This window comes from Brachyistius frenatus, unplaced genomic scaffold, assembly GCF_029030835.1.
Source record: "Brachyistius frenatus isolate BFR_SWC_R1_liver_20210118 unplaced genomic scaffold, ASM2903083v1 Contig_15, whole genome shotgun sequence".
Lineage (NCBI taxonomy): Eukaryota > Metazoa > Chordata > Actinopteri > Embiotocidae > Brachyistius > Brachyistius frenatus.
In genome coordinates, this window is record NW_027210614.1 from 3,891,677 (window position 1) to 3,902,536 (window position 10,860).

Genomic DNA, 10,860 nt, shown 5'->3' on the forward strand with positions numbered 1-10,860 from the left:
TCAAACTGGGACCCAGAAAAACCTGAGAAGGTGATCCAGTCAGGTCTGTGCACATGTTTAGTCACTCTTTGTGTTTAAAGCTGAAGCTCCTTAGATAAAATGAAGTGAATAGTCTCCTAATATATACAACTACAACACACATGTACTATTTACTCGGGATCCAGACCCACTATGCTGCACACGCACCTTGCACCACGTTTCTTTGCTGTTTCCCTACTACATAGTCTGAGAGTGTGGCTTTTATAAATGTTTTAAACTTTGAGGCTCACAACCTGCTTAGTTGATGCCTCAACAGAAGCTGCTGTCCTGTAAATTGCTAATCTTTCTGCAGCCCCCTTTTTATTTTAAAGACTATGGAAGTTCTTGGAGGGAAAAGTTGGAGTGTTATGTATTTTTTCTTTTTGTTGTTGGGGTGTCAGTCTACATTTTTGATAGGGTTTGATACTTTGAAGTTTTCCTGATATATTTTGTCAGGGTTAGTTTAGATTCAAAGAATTCCCCCTTGGGGATTAATAAAGTAACTATCTATCTATCTATCTATCTATCTATCTATCTATCTATCTATCTATCTATCTATCTATCTATCTATCTATCTATCTATCTATCTATCTATCTATCTATCTATCAATGCCTATATTATTTGACTTATGCATTAAGAAATATAAACAAAAAGATGGCATCTTGAGCCTCAAAGTTCGGCCCGGACCTCTTACACTTGTTTACCTGTAAGTCCCCTTCCATGTTAAAACCATGACAACTGTGCAGAGTTAATCATTTGAGGGCACACGCAAGTTTCTTCTGCACACTGATTGTGTATTTGATATTTGTACTTACAGGCATCATAGGATGTGATTGACATAAGACATCTGCTTAATGTCTAACATAATATATTGTGGCACCAGTGCCCAGTTCATTTATTTAGTGACAGCAATAAGCATTTATTCAGCAAATCTTCCTAGAAAATAGAGTTTCTGGAGTATTAACAGTTTTGTTTGCTATGAATATCTTGTTTTGACATCCTGGAAAGATGTTATTGCAGGCAGTACAGAGTCACAGAATATTTTCCAAATAATACTTGGGAGGGCCTTGCATGTTTAATAAATCAATACAATATATAAGCTTGAGCCCCCTTCCCCTCCCAATAATTATTAGTACAGTAGTTTTATTGTATTTGTAATTATGAGACGCAGGGCATGTAACATGTCTTCAGGGATGACACAATAACGTCCAAGATTTAAAACTATTGTGGTCTTGGATATGATGAGAGAGAAGATGTAGGAGTCCAGGTGACTGAGGCATCATGTTATAAAAAAAACAATAAATATTGACAATTTAAAGAAATCACATATAACTGATAGGTAGGATGATGAACTTCTACTTTCAGTCCTTCATACTATGATTTGCCCCTTTTTAATAAAAAATCAGTTAGTTACAAATTTTACCTGAATGTGCAAAGTCCACTTTTTCTAATTCCTGCCACAATGTAAACTAAATGATCAGTTTCCATGTTTGTATAGGAATGTATCGGTCCGATATGCTGTATCGATATTGGCATCAAATCTGATTTTATTGAGTAGATTGGTTATTGGCTGGGATGTGACTGATCAACACTAAATACAAGCTTAGAGTCATTATGAATTTAATGTTCGTGGTATTGTTTCCATTCTTTCTGGTATGGTAGTCCACTGAACTGGTTTTTGGTTCATTTTTAGTTTAGTCCCGAAACGATCCCTGTCATGGTTCTCCCTTTTTACTTTGTTTTATTTCATACTGTATTTTGGAATCTCCCACCCATGTGTTTTGGCTTGTTTACTTCCTGCTTTTGTAACCCCCCCCCAGAGTTTTCATACACACCTGTATCTTATCGGCCAATCAGCCCCAGTGGGCGGTTACAATCCCGTCTCCTCTTTTCAGTTGTCAATTTGTCATGTCGTCGGTCCTTCATGTGCTCTTTGCGTTCCCGCTGTGTTTCTTCAGTCCCAGACAGCAACCCTAACTAGAGTCTGTAACTATTGCCAAAGTGAAAAGTTTTCTCGGACACAGAATAAATTGGAAAAAACTAAAACATAACATTTAGTGTGAGAGAGTGAAGGTGCTCAGGTTTGAAGTCTTCCCTTGCAACACAATGTTTTGAGAAAGAGAGATAATGGCTTGCGTATGGGGAGGGGGTGTGCTCATATGTACATGAGGAAGACTAGAAGAATCACATTACTCAGCCACATCTCAACATGCTGTAATATGGAAGAGCAGACTCTATACCCTGGAAACAACTTGCCGACACTGCCATGCCTAATCCTCCTTCGTGGGCAGGAGAAACATGTATTTTGCCATTTATCATTAGCATAATAAGCCAGCACATGGCACTTTGCTGTTTTGCATAAATAGTACACTCCAGTTTATGATTATAAAGAGGCCCTGGGGCTAACTAGCCTCTTTATTCAATTAATGAATAGTTAATGTATTTAAATTAGTCCTGCCTGGTCAATTTGAATCAGTGTTGTGAAGACATGAAGAAATACAAATGTGTTTTTTTTTTCTTCTCCAGTGAGATGCAAAATGTACTAAAAATATATGAATCAGTGGAAACCTTATAAAATGTGAGTTGTATTAAAATAAATCACATATTGATGTTAGAAAAACATGTCAACCTTGACCTGCTAAAAGAAATGATATTTTCTCTCTCCTTCTCTCATGGATTTTTAAGCCTCAACTGTGGCACTAATCTCATCAGGATTACAAGTTTCACCATTTAGTTTTCTTAGGATCAGACAATGGCGGCAGTTTTTGAGGTGTAATCTAGATGTTGAAGGTTATATTAATCTCAAACAATGAAGTCATGGCTGAACCAGCGCATGTCGGAAGCAGAAGTAGACAGGAAGAGTGGCTTTCAACATGAATATTTCACTGAGGAATAGAGAGAGGAGGGGGCTGCAGCTACAGGGGTGTTCAGTTAACCATGAGATTGCACACACTACAGAGCGCATTTGGTTAACGTAATTAAGAAAACCCTATGGTGGGAGACACAGAGCATTAGTGTCCAGGATTTACAGTTCTGTCGTGGCCTCTTCCTGCCCCACGCGCACAGCCACTCGGTGTTTATCTATTTCACAAACATTTTTTTTTTTTTTTTTTGTGTGTGTGCAACAAAAGATTTGTAGTTTAAGCGTAAACAATTCATCTGAACATTTGAATAATTAAGCGGTTATAAAACACTGAGGTCATATGCAATGGAAGTGAATTTGACTGCCAGCGAGATTATATTACTTTTTAAAATTGGTTCACATACCTGAAGGTGCGTGGATGTCATGGTATGTGTAAATTAGAGCTCATGGACTTCTGCTTTTGCTGTCAAAATTAAATCTGTTGCTCAGGCATTTGACCAATTAAGGTAAATTGAGGAGTTTAGTTTGCTCCATGCTGTCAGTCAGCTGCAGCTCAGGGTGAAGCGGGTTCATCTTTTTGTTTCATTGTGGGTTTCTCCTCTGCATCTTTGAGCCACATTGACGAGAAAAATAACAAATATAGCTGAAATAATGATTTTCATTTTAAATTAGAAGCCTCATAGCCCGTTAAACTAAAACACAAAACCTGAGCCAAAATACAGAATAGGATAAAAAAAAAATTAAAGTTTTATCTTTTCTAACTGTACTTGTACCAGCAGATGTCCCATTTGCTTTAAGGACCAAACAATTCCTCTATTAATCAGGAATAAAAGTGACAATTTAATCGTTAGTTTGGGCCCTAGATTACAAAGAAAATGTATCAAATGTGTATCCTAGATGCTTCAATAATAGTATCATGTAACATTTCTCTCATGTTGTTGGAATGAAACTAGTATCACAAAAGCAGATTAGACCAAAACAATCGAAGGAATCATTGGCTGACCAACAAGCAATGAAACTTTTACCTCTTTTTATTGCCACAGAGTTCATTTGCTTCTATTTCACTTTTTAAGCACATTTTTAGAGGTTGCAGTTTGTTCTTGGTATGTCCCTGTTCATTTCTCCATTATCATGAGTTTTGTGGCACCTTCTCTACACCAGTTTTCTGTCAGGTTTCAGGTTGGTGGCTGACGTGAAGCAGAATACTGATTTGCCTGAACAATAACAGAGAATATAGAGTCTCTCATCACGAAATTACCCTCCACAATTTCCCTCTCCCTTGTGAATTTTCATAGTTATAATAACTCACCGCCCCTACTATTCTGGATAGATTAATAAACTTCTCATTGCTGCCACATAGGAGAAAAGAAACCTTTGCTCTGTTTAATGACAACTGTAAAGTGGAGGCAATCATGGGATGCCTCCCATGACATTTCCCCGTTCCTGTCCGCTCCACTTATCTTAGACAAATGGCCGTGCCAGGCCACTATCGAGATGAAGCGTTTTCCCCGAGTCATTACGTCTGTCACCGGGGCCATTTCCATATTGAAAAATCTGAAACAATAAACGACGCCTGAGCCTTTAATAACTGTGAAGGAATCATATTTGGAAAATTGCATTGAAGCAATAACCTTTTCTCCCTGTAATTAGATGACAGAGAGGTCCTGGTTTTAATTAAGTCAGCAATTTATAGTCGCACAGCCATACCTCAGCGTGCTGATTAGTATAGGAGGGATCACAGAACAGCGTTGCTTCAATTTGAACAGATTTGATCTAGTAATTACTGTGTTATATGGCAAAGGCCGCAGCAAGTCTCAGACTACAGACTCTGTTGAGGCAGTGCTCCATGAAGCATGGCCCTTCCTTCCCATCGTTACTCGAGCTGAAAATATGCGGCGAGCAAGTGTCTGTCTGAATAGGTCTTCAAAGGGGGTCATCAACAGAGGACATAATGTTTGAGGAGGCATATTAAGGTGGAATTGTGGATGTGGGGGCCTGTGTGTGTGTGTGTGTGTGTGTGTGTGTGTGTGTGTGTGTGTGTGTGTGTGTGTGTGTGTGTGTGTGTGTGTGTGTGTGTGTGTGTGTGTGTGTGTGTGTGTGTGTGTGTGTGTGTGTGTGTGTGTGTGTGTGTGTGTATTTGTTTGAGTGCAGCGTGATTTTATGCTGCTACTTAATTGATCCTCTCGGTCACTGTTAAATGTTAACATTTGCAGGAGGGGGCAGGAGAGTTAAGGATGCCGTTTCAGTGCTGTGTTAATAAACATGGCAATTTACTGTCAATTTATGTCCTGACAGGTCGTAATGAAGACCATGAAAAGAAGATTAGCTGGAGCTGTTATGGTAGACCGTCAAGGGACCGTCATCATGAGACTGTAGGGACCAGCGCTTGTTGTGTGAGCTGGCAGCCTCTGGCTTGCTGTCGCAGTCCACATGATTGACATTAATGGTCCAGTTTTAGAAAAACAGTGGTAAATTTGTGCTCTCTCATTTATCACATTATACAGACATGCATCTATAGGCGATCAGAACAATAGCGCATGGCAGCCCCCCTGACATATCATTAGTGACATCAAACAGATGCTTGTGATCTGTGCCGCTAATTTCATTAGCTTCTCTGGCTAACCATAACAGCATCTTCATAATGTGGTAAAAGCCTTCGGAGACGTTCAAAAGCACTGAATTTGATCTTTTTCTTTTTGTCTGGTGCTTATTTGTCCTTTCTCTCCACTGCATGTCAATAAGTGTGGCTGACAAAATTTCAAAATCACAAACTCATCTATGGTTACCATACAAAATCATGGGTGGCTCTAAAGTCACAGATGTAATCATACTAAGATGCTCAGGAAGGAGTTATGGGGAGTTTAACAAGAAGTGTCTTAGGAATGAAGGTGCTGTCCATGAACCACAACATTCCTGGTTTTAGTTGGTGGGAGACTTTTATTACATGTCATACCTCATCCTTTTCCCATCATTTCCTGTCATCTGTCCACTGCTAAGATAAATAAAGGCACAAAACAAAAAAAAAAAAAGCCTCAACAAAACAACAAGGAGTGAACACACCTGGTAGAGATCAGAGGGACAGAGCATGGAGACTCCTGCAGGATTTCTCCCAATCTAATATGCAATCCCAGAGGCTTAATGGAAGAATGGGGTTAATTAATCCCAGAGGACATCTCAGATTGAGGAGAAGGGCTCCTCGAGCCCCCTAGATCTTCCCTCAATAAAGGTCACACTTCACAATAAGAGAACAATGCATGTGTTGCCCCTCTGAGGACTTCTCATACTCTCCGTCAAAACATCTAATTTCATCTCCTTCCTTCAATCAGCATAACTATATCGCCTGAGAGCAACCCCCCCCCCCTCTCCCAAACACACTGGGACATTAAGTGCTAATACTAAATGTCGTCCGCGGGCTCTGAATCATCCATAGATCTGTGACAAAGTGCCCTCAGAGGCGGTGGAGTCTGGTGCTAAATGTCCGCCACTGGCTAAACATCATTTGTGTGCTGACGTTAGATGCTAAAGACTGTCTCTAGGCCTTGGCTGCGTGACTGTGGCCTGTGATTTATGGGTCATCATTTGGGTGACATTTTCCTCTGGTCCAACATTCTAGTCAGTTGGCATTACAATACTTTCTTTACACCTTCTCTGTACTGTGGCATGTTCGAGGGAGACTGTGCTGTAAGTGTGTGCACGGGCCACAAATGCCAATTCCAGCCTTTGCGCTATTGCTGCAGGGTCTTTCTGTGGCAGAGAAGACTCTCGTAGCAAAGCAAAACCGCTAGGACCTTAATACTATGTGATGTAAAGAGGTTTGTTTGCGTATTCAAATGGCCCTAATTCTTCTCGGAGCACTGCATCAAGAGATCAATGTCAGATCAACGAGATATTGGCACAAAAACTGAAACACAGGAACAGAGGGGATTAAGAAAGTAAACATCAGGGTTTTCTCTACTTCTTCGTCTTTCACTCTTTAGGTTATCAACTGCAAACTCTTTCTCTGACTTGGTTCTCTACTCCTTCATCCAGGAGATAAGGTGGTGGAGGCGTTTTGGCTGCAGAACGAGAGTCTCCCCTGGGCTGCAGCGCAGCTCCTGTCCCCTTCTCTCCCTGCAGCTGGAGCTACCAGAGCCAGATGCTTCGTAGCTCCACCACCCTCTGTCCCCCCTCTCTCTCTTCCAGGAGGATGGTGCCCAGAGAGGAGGATGACAAACGCCTCTGCCTCCTCTTACTGACGGATTTGGACGACCTGACTCCAGCCCCGCACTGTTCCAACCGCCAGCACAAGATGTTGACTTAATGGAAGGGGGTTGGCTGTGGAAGGGCCCATATGCGTTTGTATTGGGAAAATATGGCAGGGCGGCGTGTCTGTATCTGTGTATTCAATAGGATTGTGTGTGTGTGTGTGTCTTTTCACCTAGCCCAGACTGCCTACATCCATCATGCCATGGCGCTCTGGCAAAGAGTGGAATTCAGACAGCTTCACTAACACACGGTCAGTTAAATTGCCTGTTAAATTGTCCTGGTCCGTAGCTATCTTAGGTGTAGATAAAAACACTGCACTTAAAGCCTGCACTTAAAGGCAGAAATTGTCAAGTAAATGCCAGCCTCCTTCCATGCATAGAGAGAGAGGAAGAGAGTGAGGGAGGAAAAGAGAGAGAGAGAGAGAGAGACAGAGATCCTCTGAGGGAAACACATTTCCATTACAAGACAAATTTTTGCAGCGCACTAAAGGGGCTGTATGTGTGTGTCTATTGTAGCTGCCACACCTGTTAGGTTATTTCAGGATTATTTCTAAAGATAAAATATCAGTAATCTTCATTATATTTTCATGGAAATATGGCATTTTTACTATTATATTTTGTTTTGGCTATTACGATATATATTCCTAACGCCACAATACTTTTTTCACTCTGGAAACACTCACAAAATGATCAAAGAAGCCGAATACAGTATGAGTATGAGCGCCAGGCCCACCTGATCAATAGGCTAAATTATGCATGAGCAGCAAAACCTTAATACCTCTTCATCAGCCTTCACTGTGCTCCCTTAATGATTAAAACAACGGTCTCAATCCGATACATTTGACATTTCTCTCCATGCAACCAGATGGAAAATGAAGTCCCATTCTTTTAACATTACAGGGATATTAAGGATAATTGCTTTCCTCCTGCTTGTGTACCTGGAGCAGAAAGCTTTACAGAACTGCTCTGCTGTAACAAGCGATGTAGTGATAGTGAAAGAGCTGGGTTAGTTATGGCCACTGGTCAGTTTTCATAGAAAGATGTTTTACTTTCTTATGAGTTTAAGCGTTGAAGTGCAGCAAAACTTTGTTAAACTTTCCACTAGAGCAACAACTAAAACTCAGATTCTGTGAAGTGAACTAATATCTAGTAAGAAATAAAGCTTTATGCACTAAAATGTTTCATAGGTTTGGATTTGGCACAAAACTCAACCTTTGTGTGTATTGAAATTATTTTTTAAAGACCAATAGTCATGAATTATTTATGCTAGTAGTATATTAATGATTTCTCAAATTGATTCATTATTTTATTGATCATGATAATTATCATTCAAGTCCAAAGTCAGTGGGCGGTAACCTGACACTAAAACATTACATTTCAATTGTTAGTCTACTGACACAATGGTCTCTTTTGTTTTTTTACTCAGAATAATCATAAAAGATTTAGAAATATTCACAGTAAATAGACAGGCTGCCTTTTTATTCCTAAACATGTCGAGTTTTATCCATTAATATGTCCGATTTTATATACTACCCTATTTAAGCCACAGACTGTCACATTTATAGGAGTATTATAACCTTAATAAGTAGATGGATGCGTGCAGTCTGCCAACATAGACTGAGATGATATGGCAGGTAATTTCTATTGACACAACAGGGAACTACATACAAACATTAACTGCATCAATGAGCAGTTAATGTCAGTCACTAGTGCTAATGACCAGTGACTGCAAAGACATCAATATATGTCAATCGCTATTAGAATTTTTATGTTTGCGTGAACCCATGAAAAATTCTATTTAACACGTTAACCAAAGTGTAACAAAGACAAAACCTGTTTATAATATAATTAAATCAGTTGTCATCAAATCATATTAGGTGTCACACCTCGTACGTCCTTGTTAATGGTAAAAACTCTTTGATTTTTAAAACAGGAAACTGAATTAAGTGAACAGTCTGCAGTTAAATTAGACTAGGTTTAAGTAGTTGAGTAGTAGCTGCATGTCTCCAGAAGGTTATAGTGCATTGATTCAGATTAGCAATAAATCTTCATCTTTAGAATCTGTAATTCACACAGTACCAATAATACATAAACATGACAGACAAATGAACAAAATGTCCAATTTTTAATTATATTTAGAAATTTTACGAGAGCCACAACAGAGGCAGTGAACTCAAACAGTGAAAGCAATTATTAAGCAAAACATCCACCACTTCACCTGATTATAAACAGTGCCAGGTCACTTTTGGTCAGGAGAGCAGAAATCAACTCAGCAGCACGTTTCTGTATTAAACTCTGCAACATCATCATCACTCGAGAATTTTGTGGATGTGTAGTTCGGCGCTAGGGGGCAGAAAAGCTCCACAAGTGGCGATGATGGAGCGCAGTGTGTGTGACAACGGGACTGAGAACTGCTGCAGCTCACAGGCCAAGTTTGTAATCAGCTGAAGATGGTTTTGTAAGATTTAGACGCTCGTTTGAATTGAAGGCTTCAGATGTACTTGATTCAAATATATTGAATTGCTTTTATTGTGAAGGTTTGCTGAAATGGCGTTCCTTCCATAATTGTGATTTAAGTGAAATCTTGAATACGAATACAATTATCTATTTATAACCGCTATAAACTGCGGATGCCCTATCATAAAGCATCACATAACTATATGTCAGTGTAGACCCCACATGTCTTTATATCACAGGAGTGTAAGGTAGGCCTACTATGGGAAAAGTGTGACTATTTTGTCTCGTGTAGCTGTTGTGCTTGCATGCGTGCTTGCTGGGCAAAGGTGGAGTGGTTTTAAATGTTTTACTTTAGATCCACATGGTGGAGTGCCATTTGTTAAAGGAGATACGACGAGGTCGAGAAGTCAAAGTGCAGTCTTGGTGTATCCCTTCTCCAGTGGTGGCTGAGAAAGCTGGGAACTTTGCGGGAGATTTTTGGCTAAACTTCTGCCCATCTGTTTGCCCATCTGAAGGGGGTAAACCTAACTTTCCTAGTGCAATTTTAGGAGGAAGACAGGGAGTGTGTGAGCACGCGTGCGTGCATTTGACAGAAAAGGGATCCGTGAGAACAGACTAAAACAAATGTGAATGTTTATCACCACACATGCCAGAGTTTAATTGTCTTTGGTTTAACGTGGTCTGTGTGGTTGGGTGTTGTAAGTAGGCTCAGCAGCATAATCTGAGATATTCCAGGTGCACTCTTATGCACAACGTCTCCGCATAATAAATGAAGACTCGGTTTGAGAGGGTTGAAACGGTTCTTGTACCTGCATGGAACCTTTTCCCTTTAATTATTCGCATAAAATCTTGTTAACGTTCAATTGAGAACGTTTTCAAGCTAATTGAATCGAATTAAATACGGTGAAATAATAATATGTGATACCAACTTTTACGCGCGCCTTCAACAGCACGCTTGTGTGCGCTTATAATAATGATATTGTCAAACCCCCGTCCTATTTGGACCCTCAGATGTCGGGCTAATGCGCAGGCATCACACTAATGCAAGGTGACCGGGGGCTCTCCCCTGCGACAAAACCCTACAGCTGTCCTCAAATCAATACATGTCAAAGAAATATGAAAACAAACTCCCAGACCGCCGCCACTCCCCTCAGTAAACGGGAGAGCCCCTCTAATCTCAAATTAGGGTTTGATACTTTAGTGGAAAGTATAGATCCACCTACCTCGTGGCAGGAATCGAGTTTACTCCCCTGTAGTCTGACATAAATATATGTTTG